This window comes from Arachis ipaensis, chromosome B5, assembly GCF_059453495.1.
Source record: "Arachis ipaensis isolate K30076 ecotype BB chromosome B5, ASM5945349v1, whole genome shotgun sequence".
Taxonomy (NCBI): Eukaryota; Viridiplantae; Streptophyta; class Magnoliopsida; order Fabales; family Fabaceae; genus Arachis; species Arachis ipaensis.
This window is the reverse complement of record NC_142440.1, coordinates 67929102-67944812: the sequence shown is the minus strand read 5'-3', so window position 1 is coordinate 67944812 and position 15711 is coordinate 67929102. Positions and strand designations below refer to the sequence as shown.

Sequence of the window (15711 nt, the reverse complement as noted above, 5' to 3'; positions counted from 1 at the left end):
TCCAGTGTATTTATAATGGTGTGGAGTAACCTTTCTGGAGATAAGATAGTTATCTTATCTTATCTTTGAGTGAAGTCATCTTATCTTTAAGGGGAACCGCCTTATCTTTCTAGGGTTTGGCTGCCTTTATATTCAGGCCGTGTTCCTTTGTCTGGGCCTTCTTGGGCCTCTGTAGCAGTTTGGTCGACCTCTTTATTATAAAGAGGTCGAGTCATTCTGGTCGGAAGAGTTAAGTCGACTTGCCTTTAGTCAGCCCGGGTCGTACACCTCGACCCAGGACATGAACATATACTATCAACCAAAAATGTAAATTCAACTAAAAATATAAAATATGTACAAACTAAAATGAAAAATGCAACAAGCTGAACAAAAGTATCTAAAATAACAAATATGTACAATAATATGCAATTACTAAAAATAAAGCAAGCTAAAGCAAAAATCTCTGAAATGGTCACCCAAAATAGAAATCCGCCGACGACGGTGACCTCCCCACACTTAGAGGAAAGCATCGTCCTTGATGCTACAAGTGAGATTGGGTGAGAGGGTCGACATCTGCATCTGGCTGGGGCTGCGGCTGTGGCTGTGGCTGTGGCTTTTTGGGAGCCTGAATCTATGGAGGTGCCTCTGCCTGCCTAGCCTCCTCCTCTCGATCCTCCTCTTCCGCCTTAGACTGGTCGGAAGAAGTGTCAGAGTCAGAGGGCATGACGGCGCCCAGTGATGCCAGCATCTGACTCAAGCGCTCAAAACGTTGCTGGTGGCGACGCTCACTCCGATCCATGTGCTCAATGAGGTGCTGAACGAGTCGGTAAGTTGGCTAGGGTGCTGATGGTGGTGGTAACTGCCTGGTATATGTAGATGGTGCGGTGGATGGTCCGGCTGCAGCTGAAGAAGAAGATGGCCCAGATGCCGCTGCTATGGAAGCTCGAGCTCCATGCAAGGCTGCTGGTCTGTCACTCACCCAAGTCCCCACGGAATAGTCCTCTCCTTTCCGTGGACCGCTGGTGGTGACTCATCATCCAAAAGCCATGGTACTCCAGCCCGGAGAGCTAGCTCTGTGACCAAAGTAGGAAAAGGGAGTGTGTCTCTGACATGGGCTCGCCACATAAACTTTCTGATCAGCCGGGGAAGGTATAGCTCCTTCCCATCAAGGATGCACCCAATCAACACTAACATGTCCACTGGGATCTCAGTGAAGTGAGTGCTGTGCATGACATAGTGGGCAAGAATCTACTGCCACACCTTAGCCTCCTTCCTCAAATACTCAAATCTCATCCCCTTGGGTTTCAGTTTGTTAGCATCCATCTTCCAAGGGGTGTCCGGTTGGGCAACTACACTCCTCAATGCATCATAATCATATGTCAGGCAATGCATCTCCACCTCAGCCTGCTGAAAAGCGTCCTTGTCACTGACCTTGGGCTAACAGCGGAGTGCCTCCTCAATATCAACCTCTGTAACCAAGATCTGTCTACCTCTAAGGTAAACCGAGTCAAGGGTCGGCCTGAAGAAGTTGCAGTAAAACTCGTGAACCCAAGACTCGTTCACTCGTGCTAGCTCTTTGTCCAAGAAAGCCCAGCCCCGATCCCTAATCTGAGGCTCAGTAAACTGCCTCAAATCAGAGGGGATATCTAGCTTTTTCTCCAAGTTAAGATGTCGTTGCTGAAAAAGCGGGAACTGAAGTTCACAGTATAGATTAGGAAACTTCTCTGAGTTGGCAGGAGGCAGGAGCCGATCCACCTTATCCTTGTCAAAGAGATGTATCACAGAATAACCGACAGTCACTGATTTAGAAGACAACTGAGATCTTTTCCTTTTTCTAAAGGTAGGCTTTGCCTTTCCCTTGCCTTTGTCAGACATCCTGAAAGCAGAAATTACAGGATACAACATATTAAACAAAATAGAAGAGTGGAAAGCAAGGATATAAGCAACAGACAGAAAACAGTTAATAGAGGAAAATTAAAACACATTCATGAAGTGAGTTAAAGAGATGAATTCTTGAAATGCAAGAAAAACAAAATTCAGACATCAAGCAATGATAGTAGAATGCTTGTTTGTTAAGCAACAACAATTATCATGCCAAAAGAAAATAAAAAAGTTAGTTGAAAAATTAAAAAGAAGAGTCAATCGGTCAATCAAGTCAAAAGTTAGAATATTAGTTGGAAATCATTGGCATGACAATTATTGAACTTAATCAAGAGTAGTTCAAGAAGTATAGGAAATAAGCATACTCACATTCATGAAGATGATGCAAGTAATTGATGATGAAATATAAAATGCACAAAAGCATAGGAAAGGAATGCAAGTCATCATCAATGTGGTTGGTCACTAACTTTGTAATGATTGGTGTTGAAAGAATTGGGAAAAGCACTTGGTGTAACCGAAAGAAGGTTGAAAACAATTTCCGTTTAAAAAGATTTACACCAGTGGAAAGCACCAGTTATTACGAATGTAAGAACCTCAATCATAAGGAAACAGATTTAAATCAAATGGTGAATTATGGAAGTGGCTTCATTGGTTAAATAAGGTGAAAATTGGACTTGAACCAAGAAGTCATAAAGCTTTTGACTTAAACTTGAAATGTTGAAAGCACACAGAAGGTTCGTATTGACATTGTTAATCAAGGTTTTATTTGACACAGAAATCCATCAATAGCTCCTTGATTCCGTCAATCACAAATGCGCATGAAAGGGAACCAAAATCAATGCGGCAATGCTGACCAATCAACTTATGAATTGAATATGGTGTAAACCAAAACAATTCTCAAATCAAAGATTGCCAAGTTCAATTCATAAGTTGTATGTTAAGAATAGGACAATTTCCAAAAATTTTGGCAGCATTCTAGCAGTAAATTGGATGTTCCCAGATAACAAACAGCAGCAAAACAAACTTACATGAATCCAATATATGTCAACAATATGAAGAGCAAGAAAACCATATGAATCAGGCATCATTAATCAAAATAAAATAACTTAATTCAGCATAGCAGCAGTCAAACAGCATGAAACACCCAAAGTTAACAACTACCACAACATGTAACAATTATAGAACATCAACATAATCATCACTCAACAAACAAATGGACATTAACCATTCCAGACAGCGTGAACGGCATAATTATCAGACCTAAATCCACTAACCACATCCTAAAGCTACCTAACCACCTAGAATCAACTAAACATGCATCTCTAACTAATCTAATTGAGCAGAAATAAGTAACACTAATGATGAGCGGATAATTTATACGCTTTTTGGCATTATTTTTAGTATGTTTTTTTTGTATATTTTAGTTAGTTTTTATTATGTTTTTATTAGTTTTTAAATAAAAATTACATTTCTGGACTTTACTATGAGTTTGTGTGTTTTTCTATAATTTCAGGTATTTTCTGGCTGAAATTGAGGGACCTGAGCAAAAATCTGATTCAGAGGCTGAAAAAGGACTACAGATGCTGTTGGATTCTGACCTCTCTGCACTCGAAGTAAATTTTCTGGAGCTACAGAAGCCCAATTGGTGCGCTCTCAATTGAGTTTAAAAGTAGACATCCTGGGCTTTCCAGTAATATATAATAGTCCATACTTTACCCGAGATTTGATGGCCCAAACAGGCGCTCCAAGTCAGCTTAAGAATTCTGGCGTCAAAACGCCAGAACTGGCACAAAAGCTGGAGTTAAACGCCCAAACTGGCACAAAAGCTGGCGTTTAACTCCAAGAAAAGTCTCTACACATGGAAGCTTTAATGCTCAGCCCAAGCACACACCAAGTGGGCCCGGAAGAAGATTTCTGCATTAATTACTTATTTCTGTAACCCTAGGCTACTAGTTCTCTATAAATAGGACCTTTTGCTATTGTATTTTCATCTTTGAATCATGTTTTGATGATTGAACCCTCTTTGGGAGGATGGCCATTCGGCCATGCCTGGACCTTTTGTTCTTATGTATTTTCAACGGTGGAGTTTCTACACACCATAGATTAAGGTGTGGAGCTCTGCTGTTCTTCATGAATTAATACAATTACTATTGTTCTTCTATTCAATTCATGCCTACTTCTTCTCTAAGATATTCATTCGTTCTTCAACTTAATGAATGTGATGATGCGTGACACTCATCATCATTCTCACCTATGAACATGTGCCTGACAACCACCTCTATTCTACTAGCAATGGCTTGAATGCGTATCTCTTGGGTTTCTAATCCAAGATTGGAACCTTGGTGGTATAGGCTAGAACTATTGGCGGTCATTCTTGAGATCTGAAAAGTCTAAACCTTGTCTGTGATATTCTGAGTAGGATCTGGAAAAGGATGACTGTGACGAGCTTCAAACTCGCGATTGTTGGGCGTGTGACAGACGCAAAAGGATCAATGGATCCTATTCCAACATGATTGAGAACCGACAGATGATTAGCCGTGCGGTGACAGCGCATTTGGAACATTTTCACTGAGAGGACGGGAAGTAGCCATTGACAACGGTGATGCCCAACATAAAGCTTGCCATGGAAGGGAGTATGAATGATTGGATGAAGGCAATAGGAAAGCAAAGGTTCAGGAGGAACAAAGCATCTTCATACGCTTATTTGAAATTCTCACCAATGAATTACATAAGTATCTCTATCTTTATTATATATTTTATTTATCTTTTAATTATCAATTCTCCATAACCATTTGAATCCGCCTGACTGAGATTTACAAGATGACCATAGCTTGCTTCAAGTCAACAATCTCCATGGGATCGACCCTTACTCACGTAAGGTATTACTTGGACGACCCAGTGCACTTGCTGGTTAGTTGTGCGGAATTGTGACAAAGTGTGTTTCACGTTTGAGAGTTTCAAGTCTTTGGCGCCATTGTTGATGATCACAATTTCGTGCACCAACTAACTAAATTAATTAAACAGAATAATAAAATAAACTAAAGAAAAATGCAGAAGAGGAAACAGGGGAAGCTGGGAGAAGCAGAAATGGAAGAGGAAAGGAAATGGGGAAGTGAGGAGAGTGCTGACCCAGAGACGGCAGCTACTAATGCAGGAACGGCGCTGCCACGATGGTCTGGTCTCTCAAAGGAATTACAGGGTAGTATTCTTGCTATTGGTTACGAGTTGTATATTTTTGGGGTCTTGGATGAGAAACATGAAAAGTAAATGACAATGGAATTCAAATGATAAAATGGTCTTGGCAAGGTTTGGTGGTCAAGGATATCTATCCTAATCACTAACCACAATATGAGAATTGGCAAGGATCAATCCTATTAAATCATCCTCTAACTAGTAGTAGAGGAAAGTCAAATGAGCTATATCAATCCAAGTCCATAAGCCTTAACTCTCCACTAATTCAATTAGTGAGACCTAGAGTTAATGGCTCCCAATCATCAATTACTTGGACATTAGTAACTCAAGAGTTCCTAAGTTACCTTCCCAGGCCAAGAGCACAAAATTCTACTCTAACATCCTTCCAAACATTTCATCAAACACTTGGAAGGCGTAAAAGGAAAGCATAGTAAAATTGCAAGGAAAGTAAATCTACACTACTCAATTACAAGGAATTAAACAACAACAAATCAAATGAACAATAATGGAACATGAAAACATAAATTGCATTAAAAGAAAAAGGGAAGAACAAAAGTGCATCAACATAAAAGTAGAGAATTACAAGAATTAAATGCTAAAATAGAGAGAGGAGATATAGAAGAAGAAGAAATTGCAAAAGGAAAGTAAATCCAAGCATGAAATTAACCTTGATCTAAGAATTCCTAATCTACCTCTAAACTAATCCTAATTCTAGAGAGAAGAGAGAGCTTCTCTCTCTAGAAACTAACTTTCCCTCCAAAACTAATTTAAACTAAACTAATGGAGACTTGATGTGTTGTGATTCCCTTCAATCTTAGGCTTAAATAGCATCAGAAATGAGTTAGATTGGGCCCAAAATGCTCCTAAAATTGCTGGCCACGAGTTGCATTAAGTGAATCACGTGTAGCCATCGGTGCGTATGCGTACAGTGCATGTACGCATCCCTATACACGTGGCAACTATGGCAAATCTTATATCATTTCGAAGCTCCGGATGTTAGCTTTCCAACGCAACTAGAACCGTATCATTTGAACCCTTGTAGCTCAAGTTATGATCGATTAAGTGCGAAGAGGTCAGGCTTGACAGCTTTGTAATTTCTTCATTTCTTCATGAGTTCTCCATTTCTACATGCTTTTTCTTCATTCCCTCAATCCAATCTTTGCCTCCTAAACCTGAAATCACTTAACAAACATATCAAGGCATCTAATAGAATCAAGGTGAATTAAATTTAGCTATTTTAAGTCCTAAAAACCATGTTTTTACTTTTAAGCACAATTAAAGGAGAATTTACAAAACCATGCTATTTTATTGGATTCATGGGAGAAAAGTTGATAAAACCATCTAAATTCAACACAAGATAAACCTTAAAAATGGGGTTTATCATGGTGTCAGAGGAAAAATCTGAACTTAGGGGACAGGGGAGACGGTGTAGAGCAGGGCATCAGATTCCCGTTCCGGTACAGAGGCAGTGGATGAAAGAAGTGAAATGAAGGAAAAGAAGAAGTGGTGGTGAATGGTGGCTCGCCATTGGCAATGGTGGACCGCGGTGGTTCTAGTTGGTGGCGGGAAGGGGAAACGACTGAGAGAAGGAGAAAAGGGAAAAAAGGAGAGAATAGAGAAGAGAGAAAGGAAGAGAGATGGGTGGTTATCGGCGGTCGAGACGCCGACGGATGGCCGGTGGTGGTTGCAGAAGCTTGAGGGAGGTGGTTATGGTGTTTGGAGGGAGATGAAGAGAAAGAGAATGTTGGAGAGGGGAAAGGAACGCGACTGGTTAGGGCTTGCGCATATGGGGTATTAGGGAGTTTAAATTCACGCGAACGCATCACTGACCCATACGCGTGGGTGGAGAGAAAGGGAATCGACGCGTATGCATCGACGACGCCTGTGCGTGAAAGGGGAGAGTGCAAAGTGACGCGTACGCGTGAGGTACGCGTACGCGTGGGATGGAATTGTGCTAAACACACAATTCCCGCGCCAATTTTGCACAACTCTCTGGAAAATGGATGAGGGTTACGTTGGCGCATCAACGCGTACGCGTAAGCCGCGCGTACGCGTGACTGCCCTTTTTTTTTCAAAAACACTAAAATAGAGCTTAAGAATTCTCCTAACACTCTCTACAACTCAAAACCAACCAAAATGCAAATTAATCAACAATTCTTTTGGTTTTTGAAAATTTTCAAATACAAAACTAACAAAGCTTGCACTTCAAGAAAAAATACAATTCAAGATAAAGGTGCAATTCAAACAAACTAACAATCAAAGCATTTGAACAAGAATATTCAAAGAAGAAAACTACCTACAATGGTAACTCAAATCATTCACTGATTATATCTACAAGAAAATGGAAAGAGGTTACCATGGTTAGGGTGTCTCCCACCTAGCACTTTTAGTTTACGTCCTTAAGTTGGACAATTGGGAGGATCCTTGTCAAGGTAGCTTGTGTTTGAAGTCATCCTTGAACTTCCACCAATGCTTGGACTTCCCATAAGTTCCATAATTCAAAATCATTAGCACCAAGCCTTGATGAAGTTCTACACAAGCTAAGGGCTCCCAAGATTGATCGTCATATACGCCCAGATCCCAAATCTTGTTTCTACATCCATCTTCAAGTTGATCATCATTAATCCATCGGGGTGGCAAGCAAGATGAATTCTCAATGAAGTGCCAAATGCTCCTTCTAGATCTACCTAATTGATCATTAGTCCAACCTTTGTGTCTCATCTTTGATGTGTCATCCAAAATGAGCCTTGATTTGCAACGCCAACCATGAAACATCCATCTCTTACGCTTCATCCCGCAAAGTGCTCTAAGTTGACTATCTGTTTCAAGCAAGCCATACTTGAGTGGGATAATAAAGCTAATAGAGATGACTTTTATCCACTCAAATGATGGAGTAGATGACAACCTAGGTAAAGAAGCTTCTAAGGATCTTGATAAAGCGTATTCAACTCCCATCCTTCTATTCCTAAGGACCTCCACCTCTTCACATGATTTTTCAAATTCAATCCTTTAATTTGTTCGTGAATTTCATCTAATTCCTCTCCATCACTCAAATCATAAATGGGAGGATGAGAGAAATCTACCTCCACATTGCTTTCTATCTCACCGGGAGAAGGTTCTTCAAGTTCAAAGGATTCACCACCAAGAAGGTTTGATGCATGATCTTCATCACCAAGGAAACTCAATTCTTGCTCTAGTCCTTCCAAGTCTTCATTCAACAATTGTTTTGGAGGTTGTGCACTCTCCTCCTCAACATCAAATTCAATCTTCTTGGAGGGGTTTTCTATGACTTTAGATTCCCATGGAGGTTCCACATCTCCTAAGTCTTCAACCACTTCTTCCTCCTCTTCAACAATCATAAGTTTCTCCAATTGTTCTAACACAAAGTAACATTCCTCATTTTCCACCAGAGTTTCCAATATCTCATTCATGCTATGCTCTTCAATTGATTCTCCACATGTGGCCATGGGAGTGCCTTGAGTGTTCAAGCATTGGGAGGCTAATCGATTCACTACCTCGTCCAAAGTAGCCATGAATTCTAGTACCTCCTTTTTCATCTCTTCTTGCCCTTGAAGGATAAGACTAAGGGTTTCATCTATTGGAGATTGGGGTGGGTAGGAAGGTTCATTGTTTTGGAGAAAAGGGTTCATAATAGGAATGTGGTTGTTTTTGGTGGAAATATGGAGGTGGTGTGTATAGAATTTGTGGTCCTTAGGAGTAATTGTATTGGAATGTGGGTGATTCTATGGGTTTTCTCTCATAATGGACACAAGGATGAGGTAAGGGTGATTGGTTATATGATGGATGAGGGTCATAGGAAGGTATTTGGTGAAAAGGGGCTTGTGAGTATGTTTGAGGGCTATGTTGACGGTAAAGTTCATAGGCATATGGTGGTGGTTGTTGACAATCACAATGAGGATCACCACATCCATTAGATTGATATGCATTAGGAGTAGAATTATACCTATAAGAGACCGGAGGAGGTTGTTGCCAAGAAGGTTGTCCATAAGCTTGGGGCTCCTCCCACTTTTGATTGTCCCATCCTTGATGCATGTTGTCATTGTAATCTCCATTTCCTACAACATAGTTGTAACCAAATTCATAGCCAAATGGGTGAGAATTCATGATAGCAAGCAAATGGAAACAAGATCTAATAAGAAACAAAGAAGACCAAATCCTAGAACTAGCAAAAACTAACAAGCAATCCAAAAATTACGCTATTCACAATATAACAAGGCACACATTTGAAGTTCCCCAGCAATGGCACCAAAATTTGATGTAAGGATTTTGTGTCGGTAAAGAATTTCACAATAAATTCTTGTTGCAAGTATAGTTCTAAACCAACAATGAATCCTCAACCAAAATTTAATTTGTTTGTCACAAATACAAACCCCAATGAAAATAACCGAAGTATTTAAACCTCGGGTCGTCTCTCAAGAAATTGCAGGGAAGTGTGCTCAATTATTGGTTATGGCAAAGTGTTTTGGGGTTTTGGAATAAGAGACAAGAAAATTAAATTGTAAGAAAGTAAATGGAAACTCAAATAATAAAAAGGTCTTGGCAAGGGTTGATGGTTAAGGATCTTTATCCTTGTTACTAACCACAACATGATAATTGCAAGAATTAATCCCACTAAGTCATCCTCTTACAAGTAAAAGAAAGTCAAATGAGTTACATTAATCCTAATCCACAAGTCCTAACCACCTCACTAACGGGCTTAGTTGAAGCTAGAGTTAACGGATACCAATCATCAACCACTTGGACATTAGCAACTCAAGGTCACCTAAGTTACCATCCCAAGCCAAGAACATAAAAACCTACTCTAAAATCCTCCCAAGCATTTTATCAAACACTTGGAAGGCATAAAAGGAATGCATGGTAAATTGACAACAAGAGTATTAAATCTACAACTACCCAATTGCAAAGAATTAAAAACAACCCAATCAAACAACAAGGGAATATAAAACATGAATTGCATTGAAAGGAAATCCAAATCCAACAATAGTGTATCAACATAAAAGAAATATCAAAGGGAAATTGGCAAGAAAACTAAGAGAGCAAGGATGTAACAACAAGAAATTGAAAGGAAAACAAGATGAAAACAGGAATTTAAACCTAAATCTAGTAAGAATTAACCTAATCCTAACCTAATTCTAGAGAGAAGAGGGAGCTTCTCTCTCTAGAAAACTAAATAAAGACTCATCGTAACTCACCCAAGTGCTCCCCCTTGTCCAATTTTCAATTCTACATGAAATAGTCTCTGTAATCAGTTGGATTTGGGCCTGGAAAGCTCAGAAATCGCCTCCAGCGTTTTCACTTTAATGAGGTCATAAGTGAGCTTTGACGTGTACGCATGGGTCACACGTACGCATCGCTTGGCATTTTATATCTCACGTGTACGCGTCATGTCACGCGTACGCGTCTTCAGGTGACTTCATATCCACGCGTGCGCGTCTGTCACGCGTGCGCATCGATGAATGCACTCCAAATCCTTGATTTTCCATGAATTCTCCACTTTGCATGTGATAAACCACTATTTTATGGTTTATATTGTGCTAAATTGAGTGGTTTTTCATCCATTATTCTCACACTTATTCATAGAAATCGCATGTTTTACGTTTTCCTTCCTGATTTTGTGCTATGATTGAAAACATGTTTCTTTGACCTTATATTTACTAATATTAATCCTCTCTTATTACCATTCGATACCGTGATATGCGTGTTAAGTGATTTAAGAGATTATAGGGCAGGAATGGCTTAGAGGATGGAAAGGAAGCATGCAAAAGTGGAAGGAATACAAAAAAGTGAAGGAACTTCTAAAGCTGTCCAGCCTGACCTTCTGGTACTAAATTGACCATAACTTGAGCTACAAAGGTTCAAATGACGCGGTTCTAGTTGCGTTGGAAAGCTAACATCCGGGGCTTTGCAACGATATATAATTTGACATAGCTTCCCCGAGGATAGGTGACGCACACGCGTGGATCACGCGGACGCGTGGCCTGGCAAAATCTCAATCCGCGCGAACGCATGGACGACGCTGCCGCGTGACTTTGCAGCGACCTGTACGTACCAGAAATTGCTGGGAGCAATTTCTGGGCTGTTTTTTACCCAGTTTTTGGCCCAGAAAACATAGATTAGATGCTATAAAGTGGGAGAATGCATCCATTCATTGAAACAATTTAGACAACATTCATTCACACAATTTTAGGTTTTTAGATGTAGCTTTTAGAGAGAGAGGCTCTCTCATCCTCTTAGGATTTAGGATTAGGATTAGGATTTAGGATTTCTATTATGATTAGGCTACTTCTATTCATTCCAGGTTCAATGTTCCTTTAATTTATTTTCTACTTTTATTTATTCTATTACTTTAATTGTTATTTATCTTTCCCAATTTGATTTATGAATTTTCTCATGTTAGAATTGATATCTTTATTTAATATAAATTTGAGGTATTTTAGACTTATGATTGCTTTATTTAATTTATGATGCTTCTAATTAATCCAAATTATTTTCATTCGATTAGATTTTCTTCTCTTTTGGCTTTGGTTAAGTAATTGGTGACACTTGAGTTATCAAACTTAGCAGTTGATTGGAAATTGGGATTGCTGATTGATTTGGATCCCTCTAAAGCTAGTCTTTCCATAGGAGTTGACTAGGACTTGAGGAATCAAGTTAATTAGTCCACTTGACTTTCCTTTATTTAGTAAGGGTTAATTAAGTGGGAGCGAAATTTAATTCTCATCACACCTGATAAGGATAACTAGGATAGGATTTCCAATTCTCATACCTTGCCAAGAGATTTCCTAATTATTAATTTATTTTTCTTGTCATTTAAATTACTTGTTCCATATTTCAAAAACCCCAAAAATATACCTTTTTCCATAACCAATAATAAATCATACTTCCCTGCAATTTCTTAAGAAGACGACCCGAGGTTTAAATACTTCGGTAATAAATTTTATTGGGTTTTGTTACTTGTGACAACCAAACTTTTGTACGAAAGGATTCTCTGTTGGTTTAGAAACTATACTTACAACGTGATTATTTTTATAAAATTCTTTACTAACAGAAATTCGATCGTCAAAATGGCGCCGTTGCTGGGGAATTGCAACTGTGTGCCTTATTATTGGTTATTGTAAATATTTTTTCTTTTACCTATTTATTTGTTTTTATTTTTGTTTTTAATTTTTATTAGTTACCATGAATTCTCACCCCTATCGCTTTGAGTTTGGTTCTAATGCTGTTGCAAGGAATGGAAATTATAACAGGAACATGCATCAAGGTCAAAACAATCAGAGATGGACGGAGCCACGAGGATCTGATCAACCCTTTAGGCAACAACACCTTCCAAAGTACCATGGACGACGACCATTCCACAATGCATGCCAAGATAATAGTTACGGTGGACCCCTTCGTGACAACCGACACCCACCAAATTACTATGGTCAAGAGCCATTCCGAGGTGCGTACCAAGATGATAGATATGGTGGACCCCCTTGTAGTTACCCACAAGCCCCATCATATGCCCACAAACCACCTCCTCAACATAGCTTTGAACCACCACGCTCACAAGCCCCCTACCACTATTCATCTTCATATGACCCTAACCCATATCCACCCCAATTCCAATCCAATTACTCCCAAGAACCACCACTTCCATATACACCGTGTCCATATCCATCGACCCAAGAGTCAAAGGAGCGTCTCAAGGAAACAGTGGAAAAATTTCATGCAACCCTTCACCAACTGGAGCAAGCAATCAATCGATTACCTTCCTGACGTTCAGACACTCAAGGAACCACCATGGCTTTATGTGGACAATCTAATGGAGAACATAGCATGAAGGAGATACTAGAAACTTCGATGGACAGTGAGGAGCATGACTTTGTACTGGAACAAGTGGAGGAAGCTGAAATTATCGAAGAAGAAGAATTTGTTGAAGACTTAGGAGATGCTGAACCTCCATGGGAATCCAGAATTGCAGAGAATTCCGTCAAGAAATTTGCAATTGATGCTAAAGAGGATAGTGCACAACCCCCAAAGCAGGTATCTTATGAAGAACTGGATGGAACAACTCAAGAAGCGAGTTTCCTTGATAATGATAATCATGAATCAAGTTCTCCTAGTAATGAACTTGCATCCACAAGTGAATTCTTTGAGATTGAAAAATCTTCCCCAAGTGAATACGAAGATGATGCAGAGGTAGACTTTTCTCAACCTCCAAATTATGACTTGAGTGATGAGGAAGATATCGAAGACTGTGATCAAGACGTGGTTGCAAATGAAGAAGATTGCAAGATAGTGGAGGAATTCACAGAAGTATACAAGGGAGTAGAGCTTGCAAAATCACTAGAAACACCTATCCCAAGGCCATTACTACCCAATACAAACTTCAAGTGGGTAAAATCCTTAGCCTTTATCTTTACCTTCCCACTTGAATATGGTTTGCTTGAAACAGATGGCCAGCTTAGAGCTCTTTGCGACTTTAAGAATAAGAAGGAAATGGCTCGTACTCAGAGCTGGTATGCAAGATTCAGTGAGGTTCCATGCTTCAATTTGAAGTGCAAGGATCGGTATCAAGTTCGATTGAATGGGTCTCGAAAAATGTTTGGTCATTTTAGTGAGAATTTAATTTCCATACCGCCCGGCTGGAAAAATATAGATCAAGACAAAGACGGGTACAAAAGTAACGTTTGGGACCCTGGGATTTATTCTGATAATCAACACCCCTGGAGCCTGAAGACCTACTTTAAACTTCTCGGAGGTTTTATGTGCCTAGTTTGGGACCCCGGAGGTTATTGGAATTCTAAATGCTGGTGGAAATTTCTGGATGAGTTCAAGCATAAGCCACCATAACAGGAAGCTCACCAGAATGTCCAACTTAAGGACTCTAACTAAAAGTGCTAGGTGGGAGACAACCCACCATGGTATGATCGTTCTTTTTCAGTCTTAGTTTTATTTTGTTTTGATTTATTTTTAGTTCAATTTTTTCTTAGTGTTCAATCATCATATCTGCACCAGCATCTGTATTCTACATCAAAAAAAGGGGAAAGAGCACACGACGCGCGAGCGTCGCTGACGCGTCCACGTCATACAAGGAAGAAAAGAAGCAGAGAGTCATACGGGAGCGTGGCTGGAGGCGTGCCTTAGGCATCAACGCGTTCACGCGAACGCGTCCCTGACGCGTCTGCGTCAAATTGCAAAACCAGCCTTCCACGCATGTGCATTGGTGCACGAAATTGTGATCATCAATGGCGCCAACAACTTGGTGATAAACCCCATTTTTAGGGTTTATCTTGTATTGAATTTAGAGTATTTTGATGACCTTTTCTCGTATTTAACCTATGAATTAGCATGGTTTTGTTATCTCTCCCGTATTTGTGCTTAGGTGTAAAAACATGCTTTTTAGGCCTTATTTTGATGAATTTTGATTTCTCCTTGATTCTATAAGAGGCCTTGATGTGTTTGCTAGTAATTCCAAGATTGAAATAGGCCAGGCATGGATCAAAGGAAGCAAGGAAGGAAGCATGCAAGTGGACAGAAGCACAAAAAGCCAAAGAATTGATTACGGCCAAGCACGCGCACGCGCACAAGGCGCTCGCGCGCACATTGCGGAATCAGCCAGGGACGCGCACGCGTACCGTGCGCGCACGCGTCGATGTCTGCACATGACTTCATTAAGGCAACACGTGCCTGGCGATTTTGAGGGGTTTCTGAACCCATTTTTGGCGCCAATTGCTGATAGAAAGGAATAAAAGGATCAAGGCCTAAAGGGGAGACATAACAATTTGAAGAGGAAGTTAGTGATAGCTTTAGTTTAAAGTAGTTTTAGAGAGAGAAGCTCTCACTTCTCTCTAGGATTAGGATTAGGTTTAGGTTAATATCTCTTCTTAGATCTAGGGTTAATTCATGCCTTAATTCAATTCTCCTTTGCTAATTCTTAATCTTCTCCTCTCCCTCTCTTTAGTTATGTACTTTAATTCTTGTAATTCTTCACTTTGTTTTGGATAGATTGTTGTTTCTTTTATTCCCTTTTAATAATGCAATTTGAGGTAATTCATGATAATTGTGATTTCCTTGATTGTTGTTGTTAATTCTTTACATTCAATTGTAGTTAGAATTCACTCTTGTTGTGATTGACTATACTTTTCTTTTGTGCCTTCCAAGTGTTTGATTAAATGCTTGGTTGGATTTTTGTATAGATTTTGTTCCTCTTGGCCTAGGTAGAGTGATTAGTGACTCTTGAGTTATCTAATTCCTTTGTTGATTGATAATTGGAGATTGCTAATTGATTTGAATGCCTCTAAAGCTAGTCTCTCCTTTAGGAGTTAATTAGGACTTAAGGAATCAAATTGATTCATCCACTTGACTTTTCTCCATGGTTAGAGGTTAACTAAGTGGGAGCAATGAGCAATTCTCATCACAATTGAGAAGGATAACTAGGATAGGATTTCTAGTTCTCATATCTTGCCAAGAGCTTTTATAATAGTTAGTTTATTTTCATTGCCATTTACTTTTCATGCTTCTTATCCAAAACCCTAAATATAACTCATAACCGATAACAAGACACTTCATTACAATTCCTAGGGAGAACGACCCGAGGTCCAATACTTCGGTTTATAAATTTTAGGGGTTTGTTTTAGTGACAAACAACTTTTT

General features: G+C 39.6%; 1 pseudogene; it reads right to left on the bottom strand.

Annotated features, from left to right (window-relative positions):
* Positions 1 to 610: 610 nt before the first annotated feature.
* LOC148564522 (uncharacterized) lies at positions 611 to 1884 on the bottom strand (annotated as a pseudogene).
* Positions 1885 to 15711: the final 13827 nt, after the last annotated feature.